This window comes from Dinoponera quadriceps, unplaced genomic scaffold (assembly GCF_001313825.1).
Source record: "Dinoponera quadriceps isolate SergipeBrazil2010 unplaced genomic scaffold, ASM131382v1 scaffold1115, whole genome shotgun sequence".
Classification (NCBI taxonomy): Eukaryota; Metazoa; Arthropoda; class Insecta; order Hymenoptera; family Formicidae; genus Dinoponera; species Dinoponera quadriceps.
The window spans coordinates 120,820-137,843 of NW_014555233.1; the positions used below are offsets into that span (position 1 = coordinate 120,820).

Genomic DNA, 17,024 nt, shown 5'->3' on the forward strand with positions numbered 1-17,024 from the left:
CCCCCCCCCCCCTCTCCTCTACCTTACATCCCCATTTAACCCTTTCATAGCCAAGTCTCTATTTATTAAAACAAAGATCCGAATTTTTCAGGAGTTGCCTCTGCGCGACGATATCGCCGCGGCAATTTCTCGCGAATTCCCACTTACGTGTGCTGATTTTAGAAACACGGACCGCCACGGCGGACGAGATGGATGAATTGATATCTTTTCTCTATTATTAGTCATGTGTACACTGAGAAAAAAATATCTGGTACTTGTAACTATATACCGTACTATACACCAACTATACACCATATACTATATACCATAGTAAAAAAAATGATAGCCCGGAGAGTACAGACTGTACAGCTACATGGACTCTTTCTTTCTAAATAGTTTGCTGATTTCCGGAAATATTTCCGTTGAGTCATTATGTTTGATGTTTTTCACTTTTTAGTCCAATATTCGCTAATTGATTCGTCAGCTATGCGCCTTTTTTGCGTGCTTCTTAATTTTATTTGTTTTTTAAGTTCGTCTGTTTAATCGTTTTATTATCCGTGTTAAAGATTCTTTTTATTTCGTAGAATTAGGATAATTGTTTTTTTTGTAGAAATTTAATATCTTTGTTTAAGTATTTTTCTATTTTTCTGTTTTTTTAACAAATGTTACAATAGTGATAAAAACTATATATATATATTGTACTATAATTTTGTAGTTAAAACCAAAAAGAAGATATAATTAAGGCCGAAAATAACTATAATTTCTTTCGGAGTATGTTTTAATTATCATGTATCGTAGATCGACTGAAAAAAAAAGTAAATTTTTCACTATTCTATTTGATAGATCGCGATTCAGATGTCACATTTGCGGTCGGTTAACATTAGTCCGCCACATCCGGTTCAACAGACCGCCAAACGTTTTTCGGTTTTCTAATTTTCTTTTGGAACTTTTTGAAACGAATCACACATGGCAAACTATTTTTTTTCCTCAAAGTATCAGATGTCCGCTACAACGAAGGAACATCACCCTTTTTCTTAATTGCATTTGTAAAACCACTTGAGTATTTTTTCCGAAAACACTCCTTTTTCTTGTAATCTCTTTTTTATAATAACAAGTTTAGGTTAAACTCAAATCATTTCCTTGGCCTGATATAAACATCTTATTTGGGTTGCATTCAGAAAATGTGCTGAAACTGTTGACAGTATTGAGAGTTCATAATATACGTAACGTGAACTATGGGTTTTCAAACATATTAGCACATTTTGGGGTACAGATTCTGTATTTCCGACTCCCACATTACGAGTTTAAAAATATTAATTAGAATGAAAATGTCAAAATCGAGCAATCTGACGGGCCGGAATGTGGCGAATTCTAGATTCGAAAGTAATATCATGGCCAGCTAAGATAAATAAGATAATAATAAAATAACGATGCACGTACAACTGTCTATCACCGCTGATAAATTATCGCGAGAATCGTATACTGCCGCTAATAATCAAAGAGAAATTAATTCTGGCCGAATAAAAAGTAGACGCGCGGCGGCCGAGCAGTTCTTCGAAAGGATTCGCGGTTGGATACGATAACACGTCGAAAGGCGCCCGCTTTTTCTCCCTCTTTCTCTCTTTCCCTCTCCCTCCGAATAAAATCCGAGGCCTTTTCTCTACGAGGTACCGAGGACAAGTTTCTCAGGATAACCGATACGAGCAACACGAGACGATACACAGCGCGCGGCGGAAGACGAAGCGGTCAAAGGCGTGTCACCGTTATCGCCGGATGACTTTACGGAGGTATTATGTCCGTCGAGCTGCGAATCTTTCAAAGGAACTTCTGAAGGACCGCTCGCCCCAGGTGGCGCAGTCGGGAAGGACGATGTGCAGTGCGGTACTAACTGAATCGGCGCCCGACCTTATCCTGTAGGATAAATTACCTGAAGAATTTCTCGGTTTTTCAAAGACTTGCGTCAAGTCAACCATACGAAGAACTCAATGGCAACGTTTTCGACGTCAAGGGTGGGCGTCGAAACAGCGGCGGGTACGCACGAATTATGCGTCGTATCTTCCTCTTTTTATTTCGGACAAAAACGGATCGGGGCACTCGGGCGGCGGTATCCACAAAAGAAACATTTTGTAAATATTGGGAATTGATGTTTATCTTCTAGTAAGATCGTGCGGAAACATGAGACGATCGGATTAACGGCAGTTGTCAGACAGATTCGGCGAGAAAGTCCGGGAGAAGTTCGAGGCAATACTCGGAGGATCTCATCGGCACAATCTAATCGCTGGCAAGGCGGAAGTGGCTCCCGGTAGGTGCCGCAATTAATGATCGATTCGGCACGCCGTAATTAATAGTCTTCCGTAATTCACCACAATTAATACCTTAGCTCTCATGGGAGCTCAGCGGCGCGACTCGTTCATCATCGTCGTGGGGTTGCGCCGGGCCGATGCCTATTAGTTGTGATTCGCTCTTATATTCCTTTCTCTTTTTAAAATCCATTCCTTTCGGGACCGACACGATCCCTAGACATCGGTGGTATCATCCCCCCCCCCTCACTGCTGCGTTATCGCCACTTCACAAGAAAACACTTGCTTTCGTACATCCACGTGCACACAAAACACAGATCTCTCTTACACACGATTGTTCTCCACCCGAGATTTTATCTCTCCTCTTAACGAAAATTCAGTTTCACTTTAAGTCCGTATTTCTTTTTATTTTTTACGGGCAAACTTTCACTTCTCGGTTTTTAGCGGAAATTCGGTCTCATTTTAAACTCGCGCAGTTTTCCTTCAAACTCGATCGTTTTCACACACCCGAGATTTTTTATATCTCTTTTTAACGGAAAATAGTTCTACTTTAAATCTATTTTTACACCCAAACTTTCACTTTTCGATCGTTAATGAAAACTCAGTCTCGTTTTAAAGTCGCGAGTTTTCCTTCGAATCGTTCTTACACTCGAAATCCCATCTTTCTCTTTAACGGGAATTCGGTTTCACTTGAAATCCGTACTTTTTTACACGCAACTCTTTTCTATACACTTCTCGGTCTTTAATGAGAATTCGGTTTCATCTTAGACTCGAGTTTTCCTCCGAGCAACTATCCACAAATAAACAAGTAATAATGTATTCTCATAACGAGATTACGCTCGTTGCGATTTCATCAGCGCGATATCTTCGGGAGTCCTCATGAACCTTCCGCGCTTTTCTCCCGGGCGGCGGTCCTTCGCGACGGAAAAATCCGTGGAATGCGTGTGAAGAAACCCCAGCGGTGGCTCGACGATCGCGGAAATCGCGTAACGGTCGGTATCCGCCGGCGATCGATCGGTCGGCTGAGTATCGCACCCGGCTGACCGCATCATTTGCGTCGAGATTTTCCAAACGGAGGCATCGAAGTCTCCCGGGATCCCGATGCGCGATCTATCTATCTCTCCTCAACCGCGCAGATCTACCTCGGACCTTGCGAATCAACCGATTGATCGAGAGCCGGCTCTACCTTCGTACATGAATATCAAATCACTCGACGCTCGCAACAACCGTACCATCTCGGCCGACAAAATCTCCCCTTTCCTTGCCAATTTCACGTGAAACCTCGCGAACAATTACAACGACCGCACGCATCCGTCGATCTCGCCTCGAGCTTTTCTCGATCGAGATGTTTTCGCGCGTTCTCCGATGAAGCACACCGAGAGAGTTCACGGAGACGGGTAAATGGACGAGTATCCTCTAGGTCGGTGGACGAAAATGCGGAACCGAGACGACGGCGGTCCGTCGTCTCAGGACCTGTACCCTACGCAACGTACACGGTGAGACTGAAACTACAGTGGACCGTAGAGTCAAGGGAGAGCGAGCATTATCTCCGTCTCTCCCTCTCTTTCCCCTCGCGCGCGCGGTATGCTTCTCTTTTTCTTCTCTTCCGCCGCGCTGCATCCCCCTCCCCCTTCCACCGGCCATTCCTTCCCCCCGTTCCTCTCCCACAGCCATCCTTCGTGATCCCCTTCTTCTCGTCCCGCCGCTAGCCCACTTCGCTCTTTCTTTCTTGAGAGATCTCGGCGGACGAGGACGCGGAACAAAAAAGTGATAGGGTCCAGGTACAAGGGCAAATTCTTTAGAGGATTTTTAAACGGAAACTCGGATTTTTCGTCGGTGTACCGACCGACGTGCCGGCCCCTTTTTTACCCGAGATAAATAATAATCTCCCGCGTATACGTCGCTCCTTTCAATTATCGGCCGATTATCGCCAAATATGTTCAGCCGGCGCGTAACGAATTCGAAGACGGCTCGACCGTAAAAGGATCGGACAAGAGATAATGAAATTATATATGTTATATGTATATGTTTACTCGCGCGTGTGTGCGATTTCTACTTTGGATATTTGTGGGGAATCGCAGATGGCCCGAACGTGATTACCGCTTGAACGTAACATTCCGATATTGCTTTCCTTTATCGAAATATCCCGGTGACAATAATAAAGAAGGACCAAGGAGTCAAAGAACCCGAGAATCAACGACGTGACCAACGATAATCGAGCGACAAATTCGCGTGACAGTCGGGAGGAGGACAAAGAAAACGTACGAAAGACCAAAGGACGGCGCTACAAGGAGGAAAGGAAGCAAGGAAACGTAAGGGGAAGGAAGTCGGCGACTTAAAAGGTGTCAGCGGTTTGGCCGTGTCGACGTCGTCCCGTCAACGAAGGAAGCCGAATGACACTCCTCGATCTCGAAAGATAGCGATATATATATAATACGCGGTATACATGGAAATAAAAAAATATACATATAAAATATATATAAGATATCGAAATGAAATCGACACAAAAATATTCGGTATTAAAAGAAAAATATAAGTACCAGTATTATATCACACATCCTTAATGATTCATCCCGAAGAAAGAGAGAGATAAACAGATCAATGACAAGTAAACAGATTCACGTCAATGTGTTTTACGAATTTTCCTTCCGCCGATCGTATCGAGCGCAGCCCCTCTCGCACTTTCTGTGCGACGAATAAACATCGCGCTCGGCGAAGAAAAGAAAATGGATCCTAATTTTGATCCCAAAGGAATAATCGCGGTTCGCCCTCTGCGGGGATCGATTCGGGAATTTCGCCGGGCGGCCCTCCGGCCAGGAAGCTCGAATCGGTGCACCGTAATGCAGCTGAAACGCGATTTAGCATTTCCCGGCGCGATTCAAGCGCGGCAGCTGGCAGCTGACTCGTGTCCCGACAATCCAATCGACCCCGGTAAATGCCGATTTAAAGAGATTGTCAGGTACACGATGACCGACCCCGTTTCGCGAAGAAGCTCTCCTGAAACGGAACTCGCGCAGCATCTTATCTAATTTCACCCGCTCGAGGCTGAGGATTCTTCTGTCCCGCTCTGTGCGCGTCCACGCTTCTCAAATCAATTCTCAGTTATTTCGTAAACTTGAAATTCTAAATAATCTTGCGAACTTTCAAATTCTACGAGTACGGCCATCGAACACGGAAGTGGGTTTCGTAGCGGTAAATCGGCCACGATCGAGAAAACAAGCTCGCAAGATCCACGGAATCATCGTAAGCCGCGCGCACGGTAATTAATGGAAATTAAACTATCGGCGATAATAATGGAATCGCGCGACAGCCTGGCGCGGCTCGCCGGCTAGACAGAGAGAGAGAGCGAGCAGAAAGCAAAAGACGCGGCAGAGAACGGCGTAAGAGAGTCCGGTGTCGGGTCGTCATCGAGGAGAAAGAAGAGAGACGCTTGCTCGCTTCGAGCAAAAGTGAGAAACTGGTAGCGTGTTTGCGAGCTCGGGCGCGACCGAAAGGAAAGGAGAAGCCGCGACGAAGACGACGTTGAGCGGAGCGAGAAAGAGTAACATAGAGAAGGAAGGATAGAGAGATAAAGAAGGATGGAAAGGGAAAGAGACAGGCGAAGCGAATGAGAGAGACGGAGCGCGTTCGTTTGATCTTGCCGCCGCACGCGATCCCACACACGCGTGCTCCTCGTCCCTCCGATGTGGATTCGCATGAATGCACTAACACATCACGCGATTTAAAACCTCTGCCATCCCTCTCTCCGCCCGTCGCCCCTCACGATCCGACGTTTCCCCCTTCAGCCACCGCCAATCGACTCCGGACGCCAGCGCGGCGCTCCCGCACCTCTCTCTCTCTTTCTCTCTCTCTCGCATCGCCAGTCCACTCGCTCGCTCTCGCGCCGCGGCGGACACGCGTAATAAACACCGTGCAAAGCAACCCGGCGCTGAGTCGCCTATAATTTCTCACGGAAAATTATATGTTAATGCGCCCTTAATGGCGTCGTTCGTTAACGGGATCGCCGTGCCGGTCGACCCCGGGGGACAGGGAGAATACCGCGACCCGGTCGAGCGAGAAACATCCCCCTGCTCCCCGGGTAAATCGGCACTCCGGATCGAGAATAAGTTGATGCAGTCGCGACAAGTAGTCTATCGTATGCCTTCGGTTTGTTCTACAATATATCGCCGTACGTCGGAACGCAGCAACGACGGTCCAATGAGTGAAGAACTCTTTCTCGAGAAATAAATTCTCTCATTGGACCGTCAGCTGCGTCCCGACATTAGTAATAGGTATAAAAAAAAGTGAAATAATGACTGCTTCTTAGCAGAGCTATGACAAAAAGTAACTTCTTAGACATCAAAAGTGACATTTTTTGTCAAATTCTGAGAATAACTAAGGCTATTTAGATAAAAAAGTAACACTTATCTTATCTTACCAAGTTTATCTTTCGATAATTTAACGTATGGTTCTTTTCGTAGCACGATTGAAAAGTTCATAAGAAGGGAAGATCAAGGGTACGACCGATGCAATACAAGCACGCTTTCGGAGCAATCGGCAACAGACGAAACAAAAATACATATAGAACGCCTATATATATATGTATATATATTTTTTTTTTTATTTAACGGCAAATTTAACAACAGCTCGGCGAAAAAGTGACGAAAGGTGATTAAGTGACTGAATGACATATGGCGTATTGCAGAACGAGCTTTCGCGAAAACTATGCGAGGCAATCTGCTTCGCCGTTGGACGCTCAAAATCCTGACGGTTAAATCGTGAAGGGGGTTGAAAGCAACGGACGAGCGTGTGTGTGAATGTGTGTGTGTGTGTGTGTGGAGAAAGAGAGAGAGAAATATGTCGGGGGTCGTCTCCAAACTGGAATTTGAAACCCCGCTACTGGGGCCGGAAAGTTTAAGCGACGAGAAACGGACGGCGGATCAGCGCGAAGAGTTTTTCCGCGTTTTACGAGCTTTCTTTTACGTCGGATAAAAAATGCAGAGCCCCGCCCGGGTTTCAACGTTGATCGGTTTCGACGGGCCGCGCGAGATAGACGCGTTCCCGTCGACAACAAAACCCACCGTCGAAACGTTCCTTACGCGAGATTAAGCGGGACGAGATTTACCTCTTACCGGCGTTAAAAGATTCAGCGACCCGGATAAGGAGGCAATAGCTTCCGCGCGGCCGTGCGCGTTCCCTTCCGGTATACCGCTGAAAAATTTACATGCCGCGCTTCGCTTTTGTCCTCAAGACGCGCTCTGTGTGCGAGAGTGGCCGTTCCTGTAACGACCGATTCGAGAGAGCTGGATAAACCGAAGCACGAAACTGCCAAGCGCACTGAAATTTGCACCTGTTTTCAATTCCGCGAATTTTCGGACGATTAAACCGTCCGCGTCGGAATGACGTCTCCCGCACGCTGTGCTGCCCGCGTGTGCCAAATGTGTGCGCACGTTATTAAACTCGACTTATACGCTGCAATTTTAGACAAATTTATGAACAAGTCGTAAAATCGTGGCTTACGAAGCAATCGTAAGAATCTGACTTACAGTTTTGTGCGAATTGCAATGTTTTATTACCATCTGTAATATCATTCATCGTTGTACATTCATGGTTACGATGAGTGACTAATTTCAGGTACACAGAGTGTCCTAAAGTATTTGAATAAAATGTAAAATATCTCGGAAAGTTTTACTTTTACACGCAGAATTAACCGAGGAAATAACTTGCGTTAAGAAAATATGATTCTATTTAAAAAAAAAATTAGTTTGACCTTGAAATGATCTTGAAGAATGTCAACTTAAAATGGAGGACACTTGTCACCCGCGTGAGCTGCTCGTGTCTCATTTACAGGTACGCGATCACTCCAGGCTTGAAGTTACACCGGTAACGGTCAGGGATGATTTCTATATAAGCGGGAAGAAAAGAGTAACTTCGTGTTCGAGGGCTCGAGATATGTGTTTAGAGGAGATTCCGGGCCAATTTGTCGGCGAATACCCCAAGGAGGAATGCCGAAAGTATCCTATTTAGCACCGCGGGACACTGTGTACTTCATTGTGCGCGACGGTCCTCGCCGGGCGCCCCTTCGTCGGCGGTCTCGAAAGAAGCTCGCTCGCTCGCTCGGCCGAGAGCGAGGGCACTCGAGCGAGAGAGCGCACTTCGAATTCACCGGACGATTAGCGTCGCCCGGTCGGCCGCCGTTGGCTTTGTCGTGCGAGCTTAAGCGATACGTACGCGAATCAAAGCCGGTGTCACCGATGCGACACACCGAGGAGAGTCAGAAGTGGCGAGAGATAAACCGAGAGAGAGAGAGGTAGCCGGCCGGAGACGGACAAACAGAGCGAGGAGAGACAGCGACTCACCGCTCGACAATGCAGCCAATTATCGCACGCGAGCGACAGCAGATGAAGGATCAAACGTGGATTATTCCGGCGCGACGCAGTTTATCCTTTCGTCGTCGAGCCTACATGAGAGGAGGCAAGCGTTTCCGGTTCATATCGCGGGAGTAAAGGTGGCCACAAACGTAGAGGCTTGCCGGAAGGTTTGCCCGAAGGCTCGCGGCCAACTCTCGTCTCGAGAGTTGCCCATACACGCGCAAAGGTTTGCCTGCCGAGAGTTTTAACATTTGTAAATAGTTTGTGCGCGCCTCTCGTATACATCAGAAATGGACGAAGATGACACGATACTAATTGGATTAGCAATCGCACTTTCACCTAGGAAAAATTTTTAGAGAAAATGGTAAACGTAAATGGGTGAAAGATTAGCACAAAAAATACGAATGAATGAAAAAGAAAAAATAAATAAATAAATAAATATATGTATATATACGGGAGTTGCCTGCGGGACAGGCCTCCCGACAAACTTCTGCATCTCAGGGTTGGCAAAATTCCAAATTTTTTGGGTAGAATTCACACTTGATGGTAGAAACCGGTATTTTTCGGCAAAAACTCAACAAAAACTGGTCTTTCCTATTAAAATGAATTTTTAATGAGGAAACCTTCTCATCAATATTCTAATTCACAGGTAGCCCCCGAGGTGCGTTATAATCCTACGCTCCTATGCAAGAATCTGCATGAAAAGAAAAACAAGTGAAAAGCACACGATCATGTGTTCATACTTTCTACGAATCTTCCCACTTATATAGTATTTGCTAGTTTATTCTATTGGATAAAATCCGTGACAATGAAAACCGGAATTAAATATAGCTTTTCCACCTGCTGGAATTTTCCGGCCAACTCTGCTGCGTTTACGACACCTTAGATGGATTTCGCGAACCTCGGGGGTAAAGCTTCGGAAAGACCGACGATTTCGAGCGCGTCGTCGGGACGTGAATGAGGAGTCGGTCCAGCTGCGGTTACGGAGAAACGTCAACGAATGGCAGCGCAGACTACACACAATATATATACATCTCGAGCAAACGCGAGTGGGTTGGGGGAAAGGCGGCGGTATCGCTCGCCCAAGAGACGCGACACTTTAAAGGGAATCTCTTCTCCTCCCGCCCGCGGCACGATTTCAGTGAAAAAATATTGCCTATAGACGGCCTTCCCGGCGCGTACGGAGAGGAGGAAGAAGAAGAAAAAAGAAATCGACGACGACACTGAGTATATATACGACGTAAGCCACTTTCTTTGGCGGGCGCGTTGCGGCAAACAAGAAACCGACTCGAGAAAAGTGGAGGAAGAGTGGGCGACCGCGGTCGAAGAGAGAATGGGAGGGAGAAAGAAAAAAAGGAGGGGGGGGAGAGAGAGAGGTTAGAGAGACACGAGCTTTGTGATGTCAAAGAGCATCGTTTTAGCGGTTCTCGCTGGAGAGTGTCTTTGATATCGAAATGGGAGGACGCGATGATTCCCCCTTCCGATGTCGGCCCCTTTACTCCCGGCGCGAGCACGTGGTATCAAACGCGATGGCACGACCACGAAGAACGGAGCGCAACCCCCGAGTCAGCTACTTTGTCGATGCTTCGCAGCGTGTCGCTCCGTTGAGGGATTCCCAAACCGTACCACCGTGTATACCTCTCTCTCGTCTCGTCAACCTTCTCGCGCTCGCAAAGGGTGGCCACGTGTCTCCACCACTTGCGTGATCGGTCAGACCTGGGCCAGACGCGTTATCTATTACCGAGGCTATTCCGCCGTGAAAATCAAAAGAAGTTGTGGCGAAGAGAAACATTCGGAGAACGGAGACCGAGTATTCCCGAGAGAACGCCACCGATTTCGAAATTAATCCTCGGATAACAAGGCTCGTGTGGGTCCGACTGGCATTTTGCAGTTTTTTCAAACTAATTTCCTCGACACTAGGCACTTCTTATTCCCACGATAAGTTAGAAAATATTTAAAAATTAATAAAACATACCGCCAAGTACGTGAAATATCTGAATATAACTTTGGTGGAAGCGCGTTGGAACACGGATCCGACCAATTTTGTTATTCGAGGATTGTCATTCACACTCGTGCGTGCTTCGTCGAGGATCACCAGTTTTTAACTTGAGAATAAAGCGTCCGGTATTTGTGAGTGCACAGTAAAAAATTGTGTGTTCAACTTAACACACTTCACGTGTCCCGCACGGTCCGCTCAAATTCTCATGTTAATTTCTCACCGGATGAGTATGTTAAGAAGTAACACAAATAACATATCAAAAATTAACAGATGGCAACTGTTACCGAGGGGAAGTAACTGTAGAGCTTGTAATTGATCGTGGGGTGCCAGGTAGCGAGCGAACGACCGAGTGCGGGTCGCCGCTATCGCGCAGTCGGTTCGCGTATAGCTTTGAACTGAGCCGACACACACCGCCGAGTTCTTTCAAGTTTAGCAGTCCCCGATTAATGTTCGTCGCCAAAGCCGCCGCATTGTCTTTCCGCGGGGACATGACGCGCGCTACCGCGCATGTTAAACGTATGCCTACACATCAATTGTGTAATTTCAACACAAGAGAATGTTGAATTCAACTCGACGCAACATCTTCAAATAACACAATGACAATATCAACACATAAACACGGCTATGTTGAGAATTCAACACAGAACTTTTAACATAGACCGATTTTTTAAAAATTCCTGCTTTTTTACCGTGTAATTATGCGGTGAAAAATAATTGTAGCCAGGAAAGTCATTTTGTTGTTATAGCAAGTGCTATTACAACACGTTAACGATAATGATCTCACATACATTGTGTTACCTTTTTATTAGAACAAAAAAAAAAACACCCGAGGATAACTGTAATATTTTAGCAAAAATAACCGTTTTTCCTCCCGGAATATTTGAGAAATTGGAAAGCAATCATAAATGCGAGAAATTTCAACAAGCAAGCAAGAAAGAATCAGACGCCGATATGTGAGCGCATTGTCAGAAAAGTTATTGCAACATAAAAATTAAGAAAAAGAAAAAAAAACTTTAAGCACGTCGTTAAAAAATATTATACAAATTGTACAGTCCTGCTTCGTGTCGTCGTCAGCAAAACTCAATTTACGGAAGAGGAGAAATCAGTGGAGCACTTACATATTTCATTATGTCAGCGTGCGTCGCAAAATGTCAAGAGAAACTTAGAAGAGTAACGAAAGACGCGAAAGACACTTATTATTACATCGCTCGCGTTGCGTTAACGCCGAACGCCAAACCGTGGATTAACGATAAACCGGCGAATACTTTCTAAATCAATTTTGCAACGCGTCAACAGGGCGGAATGCGCAAATTGCCCCTCGATAATTCGACTGTTCAGTCTTCCAGCCCCCCGATTATCCCCGTTTCTTCCGAGCGTCTCACTTTGATCATCCCGGCATCCTCCTCACTCCGGCACGTCTTTCGGCGACGAGCGGGACACGCCGAGAGAGTCAACCGCGCAGCCGAGTGTCTCTACCACGGGAGGAGATCTGCATTTCTGCGGACCGATACGTCTGCTGCGGGGTGCGCCCGTTTCAGATGTTAATAGGTGTTAATAGCCGACACAGCTACGCGCGCACGCCGTCTGCCTTCGGTGCGAGGGTGCTGCTTGCGCGAGCTTAGCTCGGTGAAGCGGATAGACGTGCCGGCTAGTGGTGGTGGTGTTGGTTGGTATGGTTGCCGGAGGAGGGGGACGGAGGCGGGAAACGAGAGTGGGGCAGAGTGGAGCTCGGAAGCGGCCGCTTTGATGTAGACACGCTCCGCGACTCCTTCACGCCAATAAACTAACGGTTAGGTTAAGCCGTCTCTTTAAACCGTAATATCATTATCCTTGCCTTGTACTCTCGGCACGATGCGTCTCCTCCTCGTCGCCGGCGACGACGTCACTTTCTCGCTTTGCACTCGCACTGTCACCGTCGCCGTCCTCGTGCGGCTCGTCGCGGTTCAAATGTCAACAGGCCCGCCGGTTACCGTCCGATTCGCGGCAGGACGTCCGGCTTGCGGTAGCTCTTCGAGGGTGGAGACAGAATTTCCGGCTCTTGCGGACCAAATTCGATTCTCACCAGCAGAAATTTCGTTTCCTTCCACCGCGTCTCTTCGCCCGTCGACGGAAATTCAACCGAACTTTTGTCGCCCCGCACGTTTGCCGTTTAACGTGGCCGTCTGAAGGAGGGATTAAGTAGTCGCTTCAAAGCATTCTATCATACCGACGTGTAATATTATTAATCCTGCGTATGAGAAAACGCTTCGAAGCTCACGAGGCGTTACGAGGTCCAAGGTGTACGACGGTAATGGCTAACACATTCCGTGCCAGTTTTACACGACTTGTCCGTCCACATCGCGCAGAAAAAAAAAATGCTAGAATCAACGTAACTATTTGCAAACGTAATTACTTGTTTCTCCACCTTTTCAATGAAGCAATATTTTTACCAGTTTAAGTATATTTTTTTTCGCTTGTAGTAAATATTCGAATGCAGCGATACTTTAATTTACAAATGAATTACCGAACGTTTGAGAAAGTATCACTAGAATTATACGTGATACTTCCTTACCACCGAAGAGATCTAGTGATTTCAAATTTCGACTTTTCCGTCCGATGAATATTTTCGAAAAATAAATCCTCATGTTCTCAAATGTTACGAATCTAACACAATTGTTTCAACACATACAGGCAAATGTCCACTTATACGAAGAATACATATTCTATATAGTCAATTATATTTCTCTACTTTCGGTAAATATTTGCCAAGGAATATTGGAGTAACCATTTTACCAATATCGAATCAATATTGTTCGAATAGTAGCACTTTTTTCGATCCACGTGGTCGCATTGTAAGACATATTTTATTTGTCAAATAACACATGTTCGTTGATAACTCGACGCGTACATTTCCTCACAGAGCCGCAACGTCAAACGACCTACACGGTAAGTTCAGCGTGAGCCACCACCGGTGACCCACGTGGCACGGAACGTGTCAATATAGACATTGCAATTAAGGTCCCCGGCTAAGTTAATCCTCCGTTGTGCACGAACATCTACTTTATCGAGTTTTCATTTTCTTCCCCGAGCTTTAGCCCCGATCTACAATATACGTTTTAAGCCTTAAACTTCAAAAAATTGACCGATCACAGTCGAATGTGAGGGGAATAATCGGCTGATTGATCAATTTCTTAAGACTTAGAACTTAAATTCTCATTGTAGACCCCGCTTTAGATCATTAACGTCGTGTCGGATAGCTCTAAATCCCCCCTCCCTTGTCAACAATCTTTATTCCTGCTTTAAGACGTAAGCAGTAATCAGGTGGATCAACTACAGTCGTTCGTTAGAAGAATAATTGATCACGGTCGGTCAATTTGCTTATCGCTTATATCTTGGAGCGAGATTGCGGACAAGTGACCCTCGGAAAGCTTGTTATTTTTCTGCGGCACGGCTGAAAACGACACCCGGTATATGGAGTAGGAGAGCATCGACACGGCCGGGCAAGGAGCGCCGAAGAAAAAGCATCGCGACCAGTCGAAACGAAAGCGCCGACCGCAGAAAACCGTGGAAACACCGCCGCACAAGAAAACGCACCGCTGCGCCCGACGGTGTGCGCGCTCACGTGTGCGTGCGTATACGTGCGTCTCGCGTGCACGATGCAAAAGCGGGAAGGACGGGGAGAGATCTCCGAGTGTGGCTGAATATCGTAGGAACGTAATGAGAAACGTTCACGTGGATCACTCGATAGAGATCTCGACAGTGATTTTGACTGCGATGCTTCACGTTTGTACACGATGATGTTGTTAAACACGATCTTTGAGTGACTATTTTCCCGCGAAAATTTCTATCGCAAATGAGACGAGGGTAAGCCGAATGTAGTGAAAAAAGAAAAAACAAAAAATAATGAAAAAACACAAATATAGGAAAGACGAAGGTCAATGTGTGAAGGTGACGAGTTTAATAGATTTTTAACGCACATATGAATGTTCGCGAGAAGAATGTTCATTGATAATATTGGCCGAAAACGAAACAGACTCTAGGTAAAGCTTCCGGTGTTGTGGACACGTAGGCTTTTCGGCTCGTGTAAACTCCGAAGTCGACCTGCCAGTAATTAGGACGTATTCGTGTTTTTGGGATGAGGATTATCCCGAAAAAAGGAAGCCTACCACTGCTCGTTTTTAAAAGATATAAATGTTCCCTCAAGGATGTCTCATTTGCACGCTCGTTATTTGGGGTCAGATATCATTGAGAAACGCGTTGTCGAGAGACAAGTTGAAGAGAAGCAGAAAGGAAAGAAAGAAAGAAAGGAGGAAAGAAAGGGAGGGAGGGAGGAAGGAAGGAAGAATGGAAAGAGGGAAGAAACGATGGAAAGCAATGACTCACTTTGTATATCTGTCGGTGCTCGTGTTTACTGACGCCGGGGCGACTGATGCCGCTGGTCCATGCTCCTTCCCCAAGTGTCAACTCTAGTAGCCGCGACGACGGTGCGAGCTGCAACGCGAACACACATCGGTGATTTTTCTCCTTCTTTTCTTTCTGTCTCTCTCACACACATACACGCGCACACTCTCCCTCCCTCTCGCTCTCCGATATTTACCTACGTGTGTACACGTATCTCCGTCTCCCTCGCTCGGCACAGACGACGATCCACCACCGTGAGCTGATCGGCGCTTCTTCAACAGGGCGCGCGCGCACAGCACATGCATGCACATCCAAACGCGCGATACCGCACCGCACCAACCGTCGGGCACACGCACGCATTCACAGACACACGCGCCCGGTGATTCGCGGCACGCATTCGCGACGGGCACGACGCGACGTCGTTGCCGCCGTGTTACGAGGAGAAAGAGAGACAGAGAGAGTGAGAGAGAGGGAAAGACAAGACGCACCGCACCTTCGCTGGTGGACACGCACCTCGCTGGGACGGAAATCGCGGAAACGCGACGTGATTCGGTGACGCGTACACGGCGCGCGACGGCCCGACAGCGCTGCGCTAAGCTTGTCGCGGCTGCTCGCGGCGGTTTCGCAGGCACTTCTTGGTCGCCATCGGCCGCTCTCTCGCGCGAGTCCGAGACGCGCGCACTCTCGCGGCGCTCGATCCAAGCCGGCCGCTTCAAAGAGCGGCCAATCAACGCGCCGCGCGGCCTCTATCCTTGCCGCGCTGCACTACCGTAATTATCCCATCAGGCGCCCGGCGCGATTATCGCGGCAAAAAGAAGAGGCGACAAAAAGAAGAGAGGAAATTAATTACAAATTAGTCTCGACCGATCGAAGGACGGAGATAATTATTGTTGTTTTTTGTCAACGTTAACGTTTGACCTGCTCGCTTTGCTCGAGTTAAAGTCTGCGTACTTCAGTTGAGGCGCTGTTGTGTTTCTTTGAACGCTCGTGTTTACCCACGTATTTTACTCGCGATTATTGATAATGCAAATATTAAAGATACATTCTAAAGACTTCCTAGGGATGTTTGAATATTCCTGGGACGTTTCTAAGATTGTCTGTTGAACATTTGTGTATGGGTGATAACGGAGCATCGATATTTTAATTCGATCGTTTTCTGATCGTTTGATCGTTTGATCGTTTTCGAAAAAATCATATTCTTGAGAGAAAATAATACTTTCCGTTGTTGTCATTTGCTTTCTGCGGGGATATAATGAGTGTGCATTTTTTTGTTGCTGTAACTAATTGTAGCAGTTCTCATTACACGAAAGAAAAAAGTAGCTCCTGTAACTAAAAACTAGTCCTCATAGGTAAAAATTAGCTGTCCGTGTAATACAACTCAGATTTAGTTAATTTAGCTAATTCTTTTCGTTCCTGTATCTAATTTTTCGCTCCCATAGCCAAAAACTAGGTCTGGTAACTATAGAGGAAAATAATAGTCTCAGGCCGATATTTATAGTTAGATCTTATATATAAGACCGTCTTAAGTTTATCTTTAGTTGCTATATGGCTTATTTCATTGGCTACTAAGCGTCTGAAGATGAACTTAAGAACGGTCTTAAATATAAGATCTGATTATGAATACCGGCCTTAAATTAATGATAGACGTAGAGAATATTGTAATAAAAATTATCACCCAAATTTTGTAATGTTGGACCATACCGGAATTATAATTGAAATTATGTGCGTTGTAATTTTTAGTAACGTACCGAGTAAAAGCATAACTGTCATATAACACACGCGTTTTATTGCACTTATATTATTGAGTGAAAAATGATAACACTGATTTTATGTTATTATTAGTTGGTGTTTGCTGCGGTACTTTATTGCTTACAATATCACTAAAGATTACAACACACATAATTCCAACATTACAAAATTTACGTGGTAATTTTTACTAGAATATTTTCTTCGTGTAGATATGCTCATATATAAGTAAGAATATTCCAATATTCTTAGAAGATTCTTGGTCTCGTA

At 45.9% G+C, this 17,024-nt stretch overlaps 1 protein-coding gene across 3 annotated transcripts in view; it reads right to left on the reverse strand.

Annotated features, from left to right (window-relative positions):
- Positions 1-15,665, reverse strand: part of LOC106743662 (axin) — a 33,301-nt gene extending 17,636 nt beyond the window's left edge. For 2 of the 3 annotated variants that reach the window (XM_014617726.1, XM_014617722.1), the window contains exons 1-2: positions 15,205-15,665; positions 14,991-15,098 (exon numbers count right to left, since the gene is read on the reverse strand). The gene's annotated coding sequence lies outside the window, so the exon portion shown is untranslated. The remainder of the gene's footprint in view (positions 1-14,990; positions 15,099-15,204) is intronic. The other variant, XM_014617724.1, reaches the window with a different exon arrangement.
- Between the last annotated feature and the right edge of the window lie 1,359 nt (positions 15,666-17,024).